We start from the raw sequence: 20,823 nt of genomic DNA, 5'->3' as shown, positions 1-20,823 counted from the left end.
CTCATTTTAAACACACAAGTTCCAACCACTATGTTTTGCCCGCCTCTTTCCCCACTTCTATTTATCCACCTATGTTTACCTGCCACTGTTTACCCGCCTGTTTCCCCGCCTCTGATTCCCCACCTTTCATTCCCCGCCTCTCTTTCCCTGCCTCTATTTCAGCGCCTCTTTCTCTGCCTCTCTATCCCCACATCTCTTTTCCTCCCGCTGATACCCCGCCTCTGATTCCCTGCCTCAGATTCCCTGCCTCTGATTCCCCGACTCTGATTCCCCGCCTCTTATTCCCTGCCTCAGATTCCCTGCCTCAGATTCCCTGCCTCTGATTCCCCGACTCTGATTCCCCGCCTCTTATTCCCCACCTCTGATTCCCCGCCTCTGATTCCCCGCCTCTGATTCCCTGCCTCTGTTTCCCCACCTCTGATTCCCCGCCTCTGATTCCCCGCCTCAGATTCCCCGGCTCTGATTCCCTGCCTCAGATTCCCTGCCTAAGATTCCCCGCCTCAGATTCCCTGCCTCAGATTCCCTGCCTCAGATTTCCCGCCTCAGATTCCCTGCCTCAGATTCCCTGCCTAAGATTCCCCGCCTCAGATTCCCTGCCTCAGATTCCCCGCCTCAGATTTCCCGCCTCAGATTCCCCTCCTCAGATTCCCCGCCTCAGATTCCCCGCCTCAGATTCCCCACCTCAGATTCCCCGCCTCAGATTCCCCGCCTCAGATTCCCCGCCTCAGATTCCCCGCCTCAGATTCCCCGCCTCAAATTCCCTGCCTCAGATTCCCCGCCTCAGATTACCCGTCTCAGATTCACTGCCTCTGATTCCCTGCCTCTGATTCCCTGCCTCTGATTCCCTGCCTCTGATTCCCTGCCTCTGATTCCCTGCCTCTGATTCCGCGCCTCTGATTCCACGCCTCTCTTTCCGTATCTCTGATTCCCCGCCTCTAATTCCCTGCCTCTGATACCCTGCCTCTCTTTGCCTGCCTCTATTTCGGTGCCTCTTTCTCTGCATCTAGTTTCCCACATCTCATTTGCCCCCTCTGATTACCCGCCTCTGATTCCATGCCTCTGATTCCCCGCCTCTGATTCCCCGCCTCTGATTCCCTGCCTCTCATTCCCCGCGTCTGATTCCCTGCCTCAGATTCCCTTCCTCAGATTCCCTGCCTCAGATTCCCTGCCTCTGATTCCCCGCCTCTGATTCCCCGCCTCTTATTCCCCGCCTCTGATTCCCCGCCTCTGATTCCCCGCGTCTGATTCCCTCCCTCAGATTCCCCGGCTCTGATTCCCTGCATTAGATTCCCTGCCTCAGATTCCCTGCATCAGATTCCCCACCTGAGATTCCCCACCTCAGATTCCCCGCCTCAGATTCCCCGCCTCAAATTCCCCGCATCAGATTCCCCGCCTCAGATTCCCCGCCTCAGATTCCCCGCCTCAGATTCCCCGCCTCAGATTTCCCGCCTCAGATTCCCCGCCTCCGATTCCCCGCCTCAGATTCCCCGCCTCAGATTCCCCGCCTCAGATTCCCCGCCTCAGATTCCCCGCCTCAGATTCCCTGCCTCAGATTCCCCGCCTCAGATTCCCTGCCTCTGATTGCCTGCCTCTGATTCCCTGCCTCTGTTTCCCCGCCTCTGATTCCCCGCCTCTGATTCCCCGCCTCAGATTCCCCGCCTCAGATTCCCTGCCTCAGATTCCACGCCTCAGATTCCCCGCCTCAGATTCCCCGCTTGAGATTCCCCGCCTCAGATTCCCTGCCTCAGATTCCCCGCCTCAGATTCCCCGCCTCAGACTCCCTGCCTCTGATTGCCTGCCTCTGATTCCCTGCCTCTGATTCCCTGCCTCTGATTCCCCGCCTCTGATTCCCCGCCTCAGATTCCCTGCCTCAGATTCCCTGCCTCAGATTCCCTGCCTCTGATTCCCCGCCTCAGTTTCCCTGCCTCAGATTCCCTGCCTCAGATTCCATGCCTCTGATTGCCTGCCTCTGTTTCCCTGCCTCTGATTCCCTGCCTCTGATTCCCTGCCTCTGATTCCCTGCCTCTGATTCCCTGCCTCTGATTCCCTGCCTCTGATTCCGCGCCTCTGATTCCACGCCTCTCTTTCCTTGTCTCTGATTCCCCTCCTCTGAGTCCCTGCCTCTGATACCCTGCCTCTCTTTGCCTGCCTCTATTTCCGTGCCTCTTTCACTGCATCTAGTTTCCCACATCTCATTTGCCCTCTCTGATAACCCGCCTCTGATTCCATGCCTCTGATTCACTGCCTCAGATTCCCTGCATCAGATTCCCCGACTCAGATTTACCGCCTCAGATTCCCCGCCTCAGATTCCCTGCCTCAGATTCCCTGCCTCAGATACCCTGCCTCAGATACCCTGCCTCAGATTCTCTTCATCTGATGCCCTTCATCAATTCCCTGCCTCTGATTCCCTGCCTCTGATTCCCCACCTCTGATTCCCCGCCTCAGATTCCCTGGCTCTGATTCTCTGGCTCAGATTCCCTGCCTTAGATTCCCTGCCTCTGATTCCCCGCATCTGATTCCAGGCCTCTTATTCCCCACCTCTGATTCCCCGCCTCTGATTGCCTGCCACTGATTGCCCGCCTCTGATTCCCCGCCTCTGTCTGTATTCCTCTCTTTCGCCTCCGCTTTTTCCCCTCCACTCTTTCCGCGCCTCTCTTTCCCTCCCTCAATTTCAACAACTCTGTTTGATCTGTTCTGTGTACCTCATTTTCAACACACAAGTTCCAACCACTTTGTTTCACCCATCTATTTCCCCGCCTCTATTTTTCAGCCTATGTTTACCCGCCTCTGTTTACCCACCTGTTTCACCGCCTCTGTTTCCCCGCCTCTGATTCCCCACCTCTGTCTCTACGCCTCTCTTTCGCCTCCACTCTTTCCCCTCCACTCTTTCCGTGCCTGTCTTTCCCTCCCTCAATTTCAACAACACTCTTTGATCTGTTTTGTGTACCTCATTTTAAACACACAAGTTCCAACCACTATGTTTTGCCCGCCTCTTTCCCCACTTCTATTTATCCACCTATGTTTACCTGCCACTGTTTACCCGCGTGTTTCCCCGCCTCTGATTCCCCACCTTTCATTCCCCGCCTCTCTTTCCCTGCCTCTATTTCAGCGCCTCTTTCTCTGCCTCTCTATCCCCACATCTCTTTTCCTCCCGCTGATTCCCCGCCTCTGATTCCCTGCCTCAGATTTCCTGCCTCTGATTCCCCGCCTCTGATTCCCTGCCTCTTATTCCCCGCCTCTGATTCCCCGCCTCTGATTCCCCACCTCTGATTCCCTGCCTCTGTTTCCCCGCCTCCGATTCCCCGCCTCTGATTCCCCGCCTCAGATTCCCCGCCTCTGATTCCCTGCCTCTGTTTCCCCACCTCTGATTCCCCGCCTCTGATTCCCCGCCTCAGATTCCCCGGCTCTGATTCCCTGCCTCAGATTCCCTGCCTAAGATTCCCCGCCTCAGATTCCCTGCCTCAGATTCCCTGCCTCAGATTTCCCGCCTCAGATTCCCTGCCTCAGATTCCCTGCCTAAGATTCCCCGCCTCAGATTCCCTGCCTCAGATTCCCCGCCTCAGATTTCCCGCCTCAGATTCCCCTCCTCAGATTCCCCGCCTCAGATTCCCCGCCTCAGATTCCCCGCCTCAGATTCCCTGCCTCAGATTCCCCGCCTCAGATTCCCCGCCTCAGATTCCCCGCCTCAGATTCCCCGCCTCAAATTCCCTGCCTCAGATTCCCCGCCTCAGATTCCCCGTCTCAGATTCACTGCCTCTGATTCCCTGCCTCTGATTCCCTGCCTCTGATTCCCTGCCTCTGATTCCCTGCCTCTGATTCCCTGCCTCTGATTCCGCGCCTCTGATTCCACGCCTCTCTTTCCGTATCTCTGATTCCCCGCCTCTAATTCCCTGCCTCTGATACCCTGCCTCTCTTTGCCTGCCTCTATTTCGGTGCCTCTTTCTCTGCATCTAGTTTCCCACATCTCATTTGCCCCCTCTGATAACCCGCTACTGATTCCATGCCTCTGATTCCCCGCCTCTGATTCCCCGCCTCTGATTCCCTGCCTCTCATTCCCCGCGTCTGATTCCCTGCCTCAGATTCCCTTCCTCAGATTCCCTGCCTCAGATTCCCCGCCTCTGATTCCCCGCCTCTGATTCCCCGCCTCTTATTCCCCGCCTCTGATTCCCCGCCTCTGATTCCCCGCGTCTGATTCCCTCCCTCAGATTCCCCGGCTCTGATTCCCTGCATTAGATTCCCTGCCTCAGATTCCCTGCCTCTGATTCCCCGCCTCTGATTCCCTGCCTCTGATTCCCCACCTCTGATTCCTGCCTCAGATTCCCTGCCTCAGATTCCCTGCCTCTGATTCCCCGCCTCTGATTCCCCGCCTCTGATTCCCCGCCTCTGATTCCCCGCCTCAGATTCCCCGCCTCAGATTCCCTGCATCAGATTCCCCACCTGAGATTCCCCACCTCAGATTCCCCGCCTCAGATTCCCCGCCTCAAATTCCCCGCATCAGATTCCCCGCCTCAGATTCCCCGCCTCAGATTCCCCGCCTCAGATTCCCCGCCTCAGATTTCCCGCCTCAGATTCCCCGCCTCCGATTCCCCGCCTCAGATTCCCCGCCTCAGATTCCCCGCCTCAGATTCCCCGCCTCAGATTCCCCGCCTCAGATTCCCCGCCTCAGATTCCCCGCCTCAGATTCCCTGCCTCTGATTGCCTGCCTCTGATTCCCTGCCTCTGTTTCCCCGCCTCTGATTCCCCGCCTCTGATTCCCCGCCTCAGATTCCCCGCCTCAGATTCCCTGCCTCAGATTCCCCGCCTCAGATTCCCCGCCTCAGATTCCCCGCTTGAGATTCCCCGCCTCAGATTCCCCGCCTCAGATTCCCCGCCTCAGATTCCCCGCCTCAGACTCCCTGCCTCTGATTGCCTGCCTCTGATTCCCTGCCTCTGATTCCCTGCCTCTGATTCCCCGCCTCTGATTCCCCGCCTCAGATTCCCTGCCTCAGATTCCCTGCCTCAGATTCCCTGCCTCTGATTCCCCGCCTCAGTTTCCCTGCCTCAGATTCCCTGCCTCAGATTCCATGCCTCTGATTGCCTGCCTCTTTTTCCCTGCCTCTGATTCCCTGCCTCTGATTCCCTGCCTCTGATTCCCTGCCTCTGATTCCCTGCCTCTGATTCCCTGCCTCTGATTCCGCGCCTCTGATTCCACGCCTCTCTTTCCTTGTCTCTGATTCCCCGCCTCTGAGTCCCTGCCTCTGATACCCTGCCTCTCTTTGCCTGCCTCTATTTCCGTGCCTCTTTCACTGCATCTAGTTTCCCACATCTCATTTGCCCCCTCTGATAACCCGCCTCTGATTCCATGCCTCTGATTCACTGCCTCAGATTCCCTGCATCAGATTCCCCGACTCAGATTTACCGCCTCAGATTCCCCGCCTCAGATTCCCTGCCTCAGATTCCCTGCCTCAGATACCCTGCCTCAGATTCCCTGCCTCAGATTCTCTTCATCTGATGCCCTTCATCAATTCCCTGCCTCTGATTCCCTGCCTCTGATTCCCCACCTCTGATTCCCCGCCTCAGATTCCCTGGCTCTGATTCTCTGGCTCAGATTCCCTGCCTTAGATTCCCTGCCTCTGATTCCCCGCATCTGATTCCAGGCCTCTTATTCCCCACCTCTGATTCCCCGCCTCTGATTGCCTGCCACTGATTGCCCGCCTCTGATTCCCCGCCTCTGATTCCCCGCCTCTGATTCCCTACCTCTGTCTGTATGCCTCTCTTTCGCCTCCGCTTTTTCCCCTCCACTCTTTCCGCGCCTCTCTTTCCCTCCCTCAATTTCAACAACTCTGTTTGATCTGTTCTGTGTACCTCATTTTCAACACACAAGTTCCAACCACTATGTTTCACCCATCTATTTCCCCGCCTCTATTTTTCAGCCTATGTTTACCCGCCTCTGTTTACCCACCTGTTTCACCGCCTCTGTTTCCCCGCCTCTGATTCCCCACCTCTGTCTCTACGCCTCTCTTTCGCCTCCACTCTTTCCCCTCCACTCTTTCCGTGCCTGTCTTTCCCTCCCTCAATTTCAACAACACTCTTTGATCTGTTTTGTGTACCTCATTTTAAACACACAAGTTCCAACCACTATGTTTTGCCCGCCTCTTTCCCCACTTCTATTTATCCACCTATGTTTACCTGCCACTGTTTACCCGCCTGTTTCCCCGCCTCTGATTCCCCACCTTTCATTCCCCGCCTCTCTTTCCCTGCCTCTATTTCAGCGCTTCTTTCTCTGCCTCTCTATCCCCACATCTCTTTTCCTCCCGCTGATTCCCCGCCTCTGATTCCCTGCCTCAGATTTCCTGCCTCTGATTCCCCGCCTCTGGTTCCCCGCCTCTTATTCCCCGCCTCTGATTCCCCGCCTCTGATTCCCCACCTCTGATTCCCTGCCTCTGTTTCCCCGCCTCCGATTCCCCGCCTCTGATTCCCCGCCTCAGATTCCCCGGCTCTGATTCCCTGCCTCAGATTCCCTGCCTCAGATTCCCCGCCTCAGATTCCCTGCCTCAGATTCCCTGCCTCTGATTCCCCGCCTCTGATTCCCTGCCTCTGATTCCCCGCCTCTGATTCCTGCCTCAGATTCCCTGCCTCAGATTCCCTGCCTCAGATTCTCTGCCTCTGATTCCCTGCCTTTGATTCCCCACCTCTTATTCCCGGCCTCTGATTCCCAGCCTCTGATTCCCCGCCTCTGATTCCCTGCCTCTGTTTCCCCGCCTCTGATTCCCCGCCTCTGATTCCCCGCCTCAGATTCCCCGCCTCAGATTCCCCGCCTCTCTTTCCCTGCCTCTATTTCCGCACCTCTTTCTCTGCCTCTCTTTCCCCACATCTCTTTTCCTCCCGCTGATTCACCGCCTCTGATTCCCCGCATCTTATTCCCCGCCTCTGATTCCCCGCCTCTGATTCCCCGCCTCTGATTCCCTGCCTCTGTTTCCCCGCCTCCGATTCACCGCCTCTGATTCCCCGCCTCAGATTCCCCGGCTCTGATTCCCTGCCTCAGATTCCCCGCCTCAGATTCCCCGCCTCAGATTCCCCGCCTCAGATTCCCCGCCTCAGATTCCCCGCCTCAGATTCCCCGCCTCAGATTCCACGCCTCAGATTCCCCACCTCAGATTCCACGCCTCAGATTCCCCGCCTCAGATTCATCGCCTCAGATTCCCTGCCTCTGATTCCCTGCCTCTGATTCCCTGCCTCTGATTCCCTGCCTCTGATTCCCTGCCTCTGATTCCCTGCCTCTGATTCCCTGCCTCTGATTCCCTGCCTCTGATTCCGCGCTTCTGATTCCACGCCTCTCTTTCCGTATCTCTGATTCCCCGCCTCTGATTCCCTGCCTCTGATACCCTGCCTCTCTTTGCCTGCCTCTATTTCGGTGCCTCTTTCTCTGCATCTAGTTTCCACATCTCATTTGCCCCCTCTGATAACCCGCCTCTGATTCCCCGCATCTGATTCCCTCCCTCAGATTCCCCGGCTCTGATTCCCTGCATTAGATTCCCTGCCTCAGATTCCCTGCCTCTGATTCCCCGCCTCTGATTCCCTGCCTCTGATTCCCCGCCTCTGATTCCTGCCTCAGATTCCCTGCCTCAGATTCCCTGCCTCAGATTCTCTGCCTCTGATTCCCTGCCTTTGATTCCCCACCTCTTATTCCCCGCCTCTGATTCCCAGCCTCTGATTCCCCGCCTCTGATTCCCTGCCTCTCTTTCCCCGCCTCTGATTCCCCGCCTCTGATTCCCCGCCTCAGATTCCCCGCCTCAGATTCCCTGCATCAGATTCCCCGCCTGAGATTCCCCACCTCAGATTCCCCGCCTCAGATTCCCCGCCTCAAATTCCCCGCATCAGATTCCCCGCCTCAGATTCCCCGCCTCAGATTCCCCACCTCAGATTCCCCGCCTCAGATTTCCCGCCTCAGATTCCCCGCCTCCGATTCCCCGCCTCAGATTCCCCGCCTCAGATTCCCCGCCTCAGATTCCCCGCCTCAGATTCCCCGCCTCAGATTCCCCGCCTCAGATTCCCCGCCTCAGATTCCCTGCCTCTGATTGCCTGCCTCTGATTCCCTGCCTCTGATTCCCTGCCTCTGATTCCCCGCATCTTATTCCCCACCTCTGATTCCCCGCCTCTGATTCCCCGCCTCTGATTCCCTGCCTCTGTTTCCCGACCTCTGATTCCCCGCCTCTGATTCCCCGCCTCAGATTCCCCGGCTCTGATTCCCTGCCTCAGATTCCCTGCCTAAGATTCCCCGCCTCAGAATCCCTGCCTAAGATTCCCCGTCTCAGATTTACCGCCTCAGATTCCCCTCCTCAGATTCCCCGCCTCAGATTCCCCACCTCAGATTCCCCGCCTCAGATTCCCCGCCTCAGATTCCCCGCCTCAGATTCCCCACCTCAGATTCCCCGCCTCAGATTCCCCGCCTCAGATTCCCCGCCTCAGATTCCCCGCCTCAGATTCCCCGCCTCAGATTCCCTGCCTCTGATTCCCTGCCTCTGATTCCCTGCCTCTGATTCCCTGCCTATGATTCCCTGCCTCTGATTCCCTGCCTCTGATTCCCTGCCTCTGATTCCGCGCCTCTGATTCCACGCCTCTCTTTCCTTGTCTCTGATACCCCGCCTCTGATTCCCTGCCTCTGATTCCCCGCCTCTGATTCCCTGACTCAGATTCCCTGCCTCAGATTCCCCGCCTCAGATTCCCCGCCTCAGATTCCCCGGCTCTGATTCCCTGCCTCAGATTCCCTGCCTAAGATTCCCCGCCTCAGAATCCCTGCCTAAGATTCCCCGTCTCAGATTTACCGCCTCAGATTCCCCTCCTCAGATTCCCCGCCTCAGATTCCCCACCTCAGATTCCCTGCCTCAGATTCCCTGCCTAAGATTCCCCGCCTCAGAATCCCTGCCTAAGATTCCCCGTCTCAGATTTACCGCCTCAGATTCCCCTCCTCAGATTCCCCGCCTCAGATTCCCCACCTCAGATTCCCCGCCTCAGATTCCCCGCCTCAGATTCCCCGCCTCAGATTCCCCACCTCAGATTCCCCGCCTCAGATTCCCCGCCTCAGATTCCCCGCCTCAGATTCCCCGCCTCAGATTCCCCGCCTCAGATTCCCTGCCTCTGATTCCCTGCCTCTGATTCCCCGCCTCAGATTCCCCGCCTCAGATTCCCCGCCTCAGATTCCCCGCCTCAGATTCCCCGCCTCAGATTCCCCGCCTCAGATTCCACGCCTCAGATTCCCCACCTCAGATTCCACGCCTCAGATTCCCCGCCTCAGATTCATCGCCTCAGATTCCCTGCCTCTGATTCCCTGCCTCTGATTCCCTGCCTCTGATTCCCTGCCTCTGATTCCCTGCCTCTGATTCCCTGCCTCTGATTCCCTGCCTCTGATTCCCTGCCTCTGATTCCGCGCTTCTGATTCCACGCCTCTCTTTCCGTATCTCTGATTCCCCGCCTCTGATTCCCTGCCTCTGATACCCTGCCTCTCTTTGCCTGCCTCTATTTCGGTGCCTCTTTCTCTGCATCTAGTTTCCACATCTCATTTGCCCCCTCTGATAATCCGCCTCTGATTCCCCGCATCTGATTCCCTCCCTCAGATTCCCCGGCACTGATTCCCTGCATTAGATTCCCTGCCTCAGATTCCCTGCCTCTGATTCCCCGCCTCTGATTCCCTGCCTCTGATTCCCCGCCTCTGATTCCTGCCTCAGATTCCCTGCCTCAGATTCCCTGCCTCAGATTCTCTGCCTCTGATTCCCTGCCTTTGATTCCCCACCTCTTATTCCCCGCCTCTGATTCCCAGCCTCTGATTCCCCGCCTCTGATTCCCTGCCTCTCTTTCCCCGCCTCTGATTCCCCGCCTCTGATTCCCCGCCTCAGATTCCCCGCCTCAGATTCCCTGCATCAGATTCCCCGCCTGAGATTCCCCACCTCAGATTCCCCGCCTCAGATTCCCCGCCTCAAATTCCCCGCATCAGATTCCCCGCCTCAGATTCCCCGCCTCAGATTCCCCACCTCAGATTCCCCGCCTCAGATTTCCCGCCTCAGATTCCCCGCCTCCGATTCCCCGCCTCAGATTCCCCGCGTCAGATTCCCCGCCTCAGATTCCCCGCCTCAGATTCCCCGCCTCAGATTCCCCGCCTCAGATTCCCCGCCTCAGATTCCCTGCCTCTGATTGCCTGCCTCTGATTCCCTGCCTCTGATTCCCTGCCTCTGATTCCCCGCATCTTATTCCCCACCTCTGATTCCCCGCCTCTGATTCCCCGCCTCTGATTCCCTGCCTCTGTTTCCCGACCTCTGATTCCCCGCCTCTGATTCCCCGCCTCAGATTCCCCGGCTCTGATTCCCTGCCTCAGATTCCCTGCCTAAGATTCCCCGCCTCAGAATCCCTGCCTAAGATTCCCCGTCTCAGATTTACCGCCTCAGATTCCCCTCCTCAGATTCCCCGCCTCAGATTCCCCACCTCAGATTCCCCGCCTCAGATTCCCCGCCTCAGATTCCCCGCCTCAGATTCCCCACCTCAGATTCCCCGCCTCAGATTCCCCGCCTCAGATTCCCCGCCTCAGATTCCCCGCCTCAGATTCCCCGCCTCAGATTCCCTGCCTCTGATTCCCTGCCTCTGATTCCCTGCCTCTGATTCCCTGCCTATGATTCCCTGCCTCTGATTCCCTGCCTCTGATTCCCTGCCTCTGATTCCGCGCCTCTGATTCCACGCCTCTCTTTCCTTGTCTCTGATACCCCGCCTCTGATTCCCTGCCTCTGATTCCCCGCCTCTGATTCCCTGACTCAGATTCCCTGCCTCAGATTCCCTGCCTCAGATTCCCCGCCTCAGATTCCCCGGCTCTGATTCCCTGCCTCAGATTCCCTGCCTAAGATTCCCCGCCTCAGAATCCCTGCCTAAGATTCCCCGTCTCAGATTTACCGCCTCAGATTCCCCTCCTCAGATTCCCCGCCTCAGATTCCCCACCTCAGATTCCCTGCCTCAGATTCCCTGCCTAAGATTCCCCGCCTCAGAATCCCTGCCTAAGATTCCCCGTCTCAGATTTACCGCCTCAGATTCCCCTCCTCAGATTCCCCGCCTCAGATTCCCCACCTCAGATTCCCCGCCTCAGATTCCCCGCCTCAGATTCCCCGCCTCAGATTCCCCACCTCAGATTCCCCGCCTCAGATTCCCCGCCTCAGATTCCCCGCCTCAGATTCACCGCCTCAGATTCCCCGCCTCAGATTCCCTGCCTCTGATTCCCTGCCTCTGATTCCCTGCCTCTGATTCCCTGCCTATGATTCCCTGCCTCTGATTCCCTGCCTCTGATTCCCTGCCTCTGATTCCGCGCCTCTGATTCCACGCCTCTCTTTCCTTGTCTCTGATACCCCGCCTCTGATTCCCTGCCTCTGATTCCCCGCCTCTGATTCCCTGACTCAGATTCCCTGCCTCAGATTCCCCGCCTCAGATTCCCTGCCTCAGATTCCCCGCCTCAGATTCCCTGCCTCTGATTCCCCGACTCTGATTCCCCGCCTCTTATTCCCTGCCTCAGATTCCCTGCCTCAGATTCCCTGCCTCTGATTCCCCGACTCTGATTCCCCGCCTCTTATTCCCCATCTCTGATTCCCCGCCTCTGATTCCCCGCCTCTGATTCCCTGCCTCTGTTTCCCCACCTCTGATTCCCCGCCTCTGATTCCCCACCTCAGATTCCCCGGCTCTGATTCCCTGCCTTAGATTCCCTGCCTAAGATTCCCCGCCTCAGATTCCCTGCCTCAGATTCCCCGCCTCAGATTTCCCGCCTCAGATTCCCTGCCTCAGATTCCCTGCCTAAGATTCCCCGCCTCAGATTCCCTGCCTCAGATTCCCCGCCTCAGATTTCCCGCCTCAGATTCCCCTCCTCAGATTCCCCGCCTCAGATTCCCCGCCTCAGATTCCCCGCCTCAGATTCCCCGCCTCAGATTCCCCGTCTCAGATTCACTGCCTCTGATTCCCTGCCTCTGATTCCCTGCCTCTGATTCCCTGCCTCTGATTCCCTGCCTCTGATTCCCTGCCTCTGATTCCGCGCCTCTGATTCCATGCCTCTCTTTCTGTATCTCTGATTCCCCGCCTCTAATTCCCTGCCTCTGATACCCTGCCTCTCTTTGCCTGCCTCTATTTCGGTGCCTCTTTCTCTGCATTTAGTTTCCCACATCTCATTTGCCCCCTCTGATAACCCGCCTCTGATTCCATGCCTCTGATTCCCCGCCTCTGATTCCCCGCCTCTGATTCCCTGCCTCTCATTCCCCGCGTCTGATTCCCTGCCTCAGATTCCCTTCCTCAGATTCCCTGCCTCAGATTCCCTGCCTCTGATTCCCCGACTCTGATTCCCCGCCTCTTATTCCCCGCCTCTGATTCCCCGCCTCTGATTCCCCGCGTCTGATTCCCTCCCTCAGATTCCCCGGCTCTGATTCCCTGCATTAGATTCCCTGCCTCTGATTCCCCGCCTCTGATTCCCTGCCTCTGATTCCCCGCCTCTGATTCCTGCCTCAGATTCCCTGCCTCAGATTCCCTGCCTCAGATTCTCTGCCTCTGATTCCCTGCCTTTTATTCCCCACCTCTTATTCCCCGCCTCTGATTCCCAGCATCTGATCCCCGCCTCTGATTCCCTGCCTCTGTTTCCGCGCCTCTGATTCCCCGCCTCTGATTCCCCGCCTCAGATTCCCCGCCTCAGATTCCCTGCATCAGATTCCCCACCTGAGATTCCCCACCTAAGATTCCCCGCCTCAGATTCCCCGCCTCAAATTCCCCACATCAGATTCCCCGCCTCCGATTCCCCGCCTCAGATTCCCCGCCTCAGATTCCCCGCCTCAGATTCCCCGCCTCAGATTCCCCGCCTCAGATTCCCCGCCTCAGATTCCCCGCCTCAGATTCCCCGCCTCAGATTCCCTGCCTCTGATTGCCTGCCTCTGATTCCCTGCCTCTGTTTCCCCGCCTCTGATTCCCCGCCTCTGATTCCCCGCCTCAGATTCCCCGCCTCAGATTCCCTGCCTCAGATTCCCCGCCTCAGATTCCCCGCCTCAGATTCCCCGCTTGAGATTCCCCGCCTCAGATTCCCCGCCTCAGATTCCCCGCCTCAGATTCCCCGCCTCAGATTCCCTGCCTCTGATTGCCTGCCTCTGATTCCCTGCCTCTGATTCCCTGCCTCTGATTCCCCGCCTCTGATTCCCCGCCTCAGATTCCCTGCCTCAGATTCCCTGCCTCAGATTCCCTGCCTCTGATACCCCGCCTCAGATTCCCTGCCTCAGATTCCCTGCCTCAGATTCCATGCCTCTGATTGCCTGCCTCTGTTTCCCTGCCTCTGATTCCCTGCCTCTGATTCCCTGACTCTGATTCCCTGCCTCTGATTCCCTGCCTCTGATTCCCTGCCTCTGATTCCGCGCCTCTGATTCCACGCCTCTCTTTCCTTGTCTCTGATTCCCCGCCTCTGAGTCCCTGCCTCTGATACCCTGCCTCTCTTTGCCTGCCTCTATTTCCGTGCCTCTTTCACTGCATCTAGTTTCCCACATCTCATTTGCCCCCTCTGATAACCCGCCTCTGATTCCATGCCTGTGATTCACTGCCTCAGATTCCCTGCATCAGATTCCCCGACTCAGATTTACCGCCTCAGATTCCCCGCCTCAGATTCCCTGCCTCAGATTCCCTGCCTCAGATTCCCTGCCTCAGATTCCCTGCCTCAGATTCCCCGCCTCAGATTCCCTGCCTCTGATTGCCTGCCTCTGATTCCCTGCCTCTGATTCCCTGCCTCTGATTCCCCGCCTCTGATTCCCCGCCTCAGATTCCCTGCCTCAGATTCCCTGCCTCAGATTCCCTGCCTCTGATACCCCGCCTCAGATTCCCTGCCTCAGATTCCCTGCCTCAGATTCCATGCCTCTGATTGCCTGCCTCTGTTTCCCTGCCTCTGATTCCCTGCCTCTGATTCCCTGCCTCTGATTCCCTGCCTCTGATTCCCTGCCTCTGATTCCCTGCCTCTGATTCCGCGCCTCTGATTCCACGCCTCTCTTTCCTTGTCTCTGATTCCCCGCCTCTGAGTCCCTGCATCTGATACCCTGCCTCTGTTTGCCTGCCTCTATTTCCGTGCCTCTTTCACTGCATCTAGTTTCCCACATCTCATTTGCCCCCTCTGATAACCCGCCTCTGATTCCATGCCTCTGATTCACTGCCTCAGATTCCCTGCATCAGATTCCCCGACTCAGATTTACCGCCTCAGATTCCCCGCCTCAGATTCCCTGCCTCAGATTCCCTGCCTCAGATTCCCTGCCTCTGATTCCCTGCCTCTGATTCCCCACCTCTGATTCCCCGCCTCAGATTCCCTGGCTCTGATTCTCTGGCTCAGATTCCCTGCCTTAGATTCCCTGCCTCTGATTCCCCGCATCTGATTCCAGGCCTCTTATTCCCCACCTCTGATTCCCCGCCTCTGATTGCCTGCCACTGATTGCCCGCCTCTGATTCCCCGCCTCTGATTCCCCGCCTCTGATTCCCTACCTCTGTCTGTATGCCTCTCTTTCGCCTCCGCTTTTTCCCCTCCACTCTTTCCGCGCCTCTCTTTCCCTCCCTCAATTTCAACAACTCTGTTTGATCTGTTCTGTGTACCTCATTTTCAACACACAAGTTCCAACCACTATGTTTCACCCATCTATTTCCCCGCCTCTATTTTTCCGCCTATGTTTACCCGCCTCTGTTTACCCACCTATTTCACCGCCTCTGTTTCCCCGCCTCTGATTCCCCAACTCTGTCTCTACGCCTCTCTTTCGCCTCCACTCTTTCCCCTCCACTCTTTCTGTGCCTGTCTTTCCCTCCCTCAATTTCAACAACACTCTTTGATCAGTTTTGTGTACCTCATTTTAAACACACAAGTTCCAACCACTATGTTTTGCCCGCCTCTTTCCCCACTTCTATTTATCCACCTATGTTTACCTGCCACTGTTTACCCGCCTGTTTCCCCGCCACTGATTCCCCACCTTTCATTCCCCGCCTCTCTTTCCCTGCCTCTATTTCAGCGCCTCATTCTCTGCCTCTCTATCCCCACATCTCTTTTCCTCCCGCTGATTCCCCGCCTCTGATTCCCTGCCTCAGATTTCCTGCCCCTGATTCCCCGCCTCTGATTCCCCGCCTCTTATTCCCCGCCTCTGATTCCCCGCCTCTGATTCCCCGCCTCTGATTCCCTGCCTCTGTTTCCCCGCCTCCGATTCCCCGCCTCTGATTCCCCGCCTCAGATTCCCCGGCTCTGATTCCCTGCCTCAGATTCCCTGCCTCAGATTCCCCGCATCAGATTCCCTGCCTCAGATTCCCCTCCTCAGATTCCCTGCCTCTGATTCCACGACTCTGATTCCCTGCCTCTTATTCCCCGCCTCTGATTCCCCGCCTCTGATTCCCCGCCTCTGATTCCCTGCCTCTGATTCCCCACCTCTGATTCCCTGCCTCAGATTCCCTGCCTCAGATTCCCTGCCTCAGATTCCCTGCCTCTGATTCCCCGACTCTGATTCCCCGCCTCTTATTCCCCACCTCTGATTCCCCGCCTCTGATTCCCCGCCTCTGATTCCCTGCCTCTGTTTCCCCACCTCTGATTCCCCGCCTCTGATTCCCCGCCTCAGATTCCCCGGCTCTGATTCCCTGCCTCAGATTCCCTGCCTAAGATTCCCCGCCTCAGATTCCCTGCCTAAGATTCCCCGCCTCAGATTTCCCGCCTCAGATTCCCCTCCTCAGATTCCCCGCCTCAGATTCCCCGCCTCAGATTCCCCGCCTCAGATTCCCCGCCTCAGATTCCCCGCCTCAGATTCCCCACCTCAGATTCCCCGCCTCAGATTCCCCGCCTCAGATTTCCCGCCTCAGATTCCCCGCCTCAGATTCCCCGCCTCAGATTCCCCGCCTCTGATTCCCTGCCTCTGATTCCCTGCCTCTGATTCCCTGCCTCTGATTCCCTGCCTCTGATTCCCTGCCTCTGAATCCCTGCCTCTGATTCCGCGCCTCTGATTCCACGCCTCTCTTTCCGTATCTCTGATTCCCCGCCTCTAATTCCCTGCCTCTGATACCCTGCCTCTCTTTGCCTGCCTCTATTTCGGTGCCTCTTTCTCTGCATCTAGTTTCCCACATCTCATTTGCCCCCTCTGATAACCCGCCTCTGATTCCATGCCTCTGATTCCCCGCCTCTGATTCCCTGCCTCAGATTCCCTGCCTCAGATTCCCTGCCTCAGATTCCCTGCCTCTGATTCCCCGACTCTGATTCCCCGCCTCTGATTCCCCGCCTCTGATTCCCCGCCTCAGATTCCCCGGCTCTGATTCGCTGCCTCAGATTCCCTGCCTAAGCTTCCCCGCCTCAGATTCCCTGCCTAAGATTCCCCGCCTCAGATTTCCCGCCTCAGATTCCCCTCCTCAGATTCCCCGCCTCAGATTCCCCGCCTCAGATTCCCCGCCTCAGATTCCCCGCCTCAGATTCCCCGCCTCAGATTCCCCGCCTCAGATTCCCCGCCTCAGATTCCCCGCCTCAGATTCCCCGCCTCAGATTCCCCGCCTCAGATTCCCCGCCTCTGATTCCCTGCCTCTGATTCCCAGCCTCTGATTCCCTGCCTCTGATTCCCTGCCTCTGATTCCCTGCCTCTGAATCCCTGCCTCTGATTCCGCGCCTCTGATTCCACGCCTCTCTTTCCGTATCTCTGATTCCCCGCCTCTAATTCCCTGCCTCTGATACCCTGCCTCTCTTTGCCTGCCTCTATTTCGGTGCCTCTTTCTCTGCATCTAGTTTCCCACATCTCATTTGCCCCCTCTGATAACCCGCCTCTGATTCCATGCCTCTGATTCCCCGCCTCTGATTCCCCGCCTCTGATTCCCTGCCTCTGATTCCCCGCCTCTGATTCCCTGCCTCAGATTCCCTGCCTCAGATTCGCCGCCTCAGATTCCCTGCCTCAGATTCCCCGCCTCAGATTCCCTGCCTCTGATTCCCCGACTCTGATTCCCCGCCTCTTATTCCCCGCCTCTGATTCCCCGCCTCTGATTCCCTGCCTCTGATACCCTGCCTCTGATTCCCCGAATCTGATTCCAAGCCTCTTATTCCCCACCTCTGATTCCTCACCTCTGATTGCCTGCCACTGATTGCCCGCCTCTGATTCCCCGCCTCTGATTCCCCGCCTCTGATTCCCCACCTCTGTATCTACGCCTCTCTTTCGCCTCCACTCTTTCGCCTCCACTCTTTCCCCTCCACTCTTTCCGTGCCTGTCTTTTCCTCCCTCAATTTCAACAACACTGTTTGATCTGTTTTGTGTACCTCATTTTAAACACACAAGTTCCAGCCACTATGTTTTGCCCGCCTCTTTCCCCACCTCTATTTATCCCCCTATGTTTACCTGCCACTGTTTACCCGCCTGTTTCCACGCCTCTGATTCCCCACCTTTCATTCCCCGCCTCTCTTTCCCTGCCTCTATTTCCGCACCTCTTTCTCTGCCTCTCTTTCCCCACATCTCTTTTCCTCCCGCTGATTCACCGCCTCTGATTCCCCGCATCTTATTCCCCGCCTCTGATTCCCCGCCTAAGATTCCCCGTCTCAGATTTACCGCCTCAGATTCCCCTCCTCAGATTCCCTGCCTAAGATTCCCCGCCTCAGATTCCCTGCCTAAGATTCCCCGTCTCAGATTTACCGCCTCAGATTCCCCTCCTCAGATTCCCCGCCTCAGATTCCCCACCTCAGATTCCCCGCCTCAGATTCCCCGCCTCAGATTCCCCGCCTCAGATTCCCCACCTCAGATTCCCCGCCTCAGATTCCCCGCCTCAGATTCCCCGCCTCAGATTCCCCGCCTCAGATTCCCCGCCTCAGATTCCCTGCCTCTGATTCCCTGCCTCTGATTCCCTGCCTCTGATTCCCTGCCTATGATTCCCTGCCTCTGATTCCCTGCCTCTGATTCCCTGCCTCTGATTCCGCGCCTCTGATTCCACGCCTCTCTTTCCTTGTCTCTGATACCCCGCCTCTGATTCCCTGCCTCTGATTCCCCGCCTCTGATTCCCTGACTCAGATTCCCTGCCTCAGATTCCCCGCCTCAGATTCCCTGCCTCAGATTCCCCGCCTCAGATTCCCTGCCTCTGATTCCCCGACTCTGATTCCCCGCCTCTTATTCCCTGCCTCAGATTCCCTGCCTCAGATTCCCTGCCTCTGATTCCCCGACTCTGATTCCCCGCCTCTTATTCCCCATCTCTGATTCCCCGCCTCTGATTCCCCGCCTCTGATTCCCTGCCTCTGTTTCCCCACCTCTGATTCCCCGCCTCTGATTCCCCACCTCAGATTCCCCGGCTCTGATTCCCTGCCTCAGATTCCCTGCCTAAGATTCCCCGCCTCAGATTCCCTGCCTCAGATTCCCCGCCTCAGATTTCCCGCCTCAGATTCCCTGCCTCAGATTCCCTGCCTAAGATTCCCCGCCTCAGATTCCCTGCCTCAGATTCCCCGCCTCAGATTTCCCGCCTCAGATTCCCCTCCTCAGATTCCCCGCCTCAGATTCCCCGCCTCAGATTCCCCGCCTCAGATTCCCCGCCTCAGATTCCCCGTCTCAGATTCACTGCCTCTGATTCCCTGCCTCTGATTCCCTGCCTCTGATTCCCTGCCTCTGATTCCCTGCCTCTGATTCCCTGCCTCTGATTCCGCGCCTCTGATTCCATGCCTCTCTTTCTGTATCTCTGATTCCCCGCCTCTAATTCCCTGCCTCTGAATCCCTGCCTCTCTTTGCCTGCCTCTATTTCGGTGCCTCTTTCTCTGCATTTAGTTTCCCACATCTCATTTGCCCCCTCTGATAACCCGCCTCTGATTCCATGCCTCTGATTCCCCGCCTCTGATTCCCCGCCTCTGATTCCCTGCCTCTCATTCCCCGCGTCTGATTCCCTGCCTCAGATTCCCTTCCTCAGATTCCCTGCCTCAGATTCCCTGCCTCTGATTCCCCGACTCTGATTCCCCGCCTCTTATTCCCCGCCTCTGATTCCCCGCCTCTGATTCCCCGCGTCTGATTCCCTCCCTCAGATTCCCCGGCTCTGATTCCCTGCATTAGATTCCCTGCCTCTGATTCCCCGCCTCTGATTCCCTGCCTCTGATTCCCCGCCTCTGATTCCTGCCTCAGATTCCCTGCCTCAGATTCCCTGCCTCAGATTCTCTGCCTCTGATTCCCTGCCTTTTATTCCCCACCTCTTATTCCCCGCCTCCGATTCCCAGCATCTGATCCCCGCCTCTGATTCCCTGCCTCTGTTTCCGCGCCTCTGATTCCCCGCCTCTGATTCCCCGCCTCAGATTCCCCGCCTCAGATTCCCTGCATCAGATTCCCCACCTGAGATTCCCCACCTAAGATTCCCCGCCTCAGATTCCCCGCCTCAAATTCCCCACATCAGATTCCCCGCCTCCGATTCCCCGCCTCAGATTCCCCGCCTCAGATTCCCCGCCTCAGATTCCCCGCCTCAGATTCCCCGCCTCAGATTCCCCGCCTCAGATTCCCCGCCTCAGATTCCCCGCCTCAGATTCCCTGCCTCTGATTGCCTGCCTCTGATTCCCTGCCTCTGTTTCCCCGCCTCTGATTCCCCGCCTCTGATTCCCCGCCTCAGATTCCCCGCCTCAGATTCCCTGCCTCAGATTCCCCGCCTCAGATTCCCCGCCTCAGATTCCCCGCTTGAGATTCCCCGCCTCAGATTCCCCGCCTCAGATTCCCCGCCTCAGATTCCCCGCCTCAGATTCCCTGCCTCTGATTGCCTGCCTCTGATTCCCTGCCTCTGATTCCCTGCCTCTGATTCCCCGCCTCTGATTCCCCGCCTCAGATTCCCTGCCTCAGATTCCCTGCCTCAGATTCCCTGCCTCTGATACCCCGCCTCAGATTCCCTGCCTCAGATTCCCTGCCTCAGATTCCATGCCTCTGATTGCCTGCCTCTGTTTCCCTGCCTCTGATTCCCTGCCTCTGATTCCCTGACTCTGATTCCCTGCCTCTGATTCCCTGCCTCTGATTCCCTGCCTCTGATTCCGCGCCTCTGATTCCACGCCTCTCTTTCCTTGTCTCTGATTCCCCGCCTCTGAGTCCCTGCCTCTGATACCCTGCCTCTCTTTGCCTGCCTCTATTTCCGTGCCTCTTTCACTGCATCTAGTTTCCCACATCTCATTTGCCCCCTCTGATAACCCGCCTCTGATTCCATGCCTGTGATTCACTGCCTCAGATTCCCTGCATCAGATTCCCCGACTCAGATTTACGGCCTCAGATTCCCCGCCTCAGATTCCCTGCCTCAGATTCCCTGCCTCAGATTCCCTGCCTCAGATTCCCTGCCTCAGATTCCCCGCCTCAGATTCCCTGCCTCTGATTGCCTGCCTCTGATTCCCTGACTCTGATTCCCTGCCTCTGATTCCCCGCCTCTGATTCCCCGCCTCAGATTCCCTGCCTCAGATTCCCTGCCTCAGATTCCCTGCCTCTGATACCCCGCCTCAGATTCCCTGCCTCAGATTCCCTGCCTCAGAATCCATGCCTCTGATTGCCTGCCTCTGTTTCCCTGCCTCTGATTCCCTGCCTCAGATTCCCTGCCTCAGATTCCCTGCCTCAGATTCCCTGCCTCAGATTCCCCGCCTCAGATTCCCTGCCTCTGATTGCCTGCCTCTGATTCCCTGACTCTGATTCCCTGCCTCTGATTCCCCGCCTCTGATTCCCCGCCTCAGATTCCCTGCCTCAGATTCCCTGCCTCAGATTCCCTGCCTCTGATACCCCGCCTCAGATTCCCTGCCTCAGATTCCCTGCCTCAGAATCCATGCCTCTGATTGCCTGCCTCTGTTTCCCTGCCTCTGATTCCCTGCCTCTGATTCCCTGCCTCTGATTC

Source organism: Narcine bancroftii, chromosome 11 (assembly GCF_036971445.1).
Source record: "Narcine bancroftii isolate sNarBan1 chromosome 11, sNarBan1.hap1, whole genome shotgun sequence".
NCBI lineage: Eukaryota > Metazoa > Chordata > Chondrichthyes > Torpediniformes > Narcinidae > Narcine > Narcine bancroftii.
Note: the sequence above shows the minus strand (reverse complement) of the source record.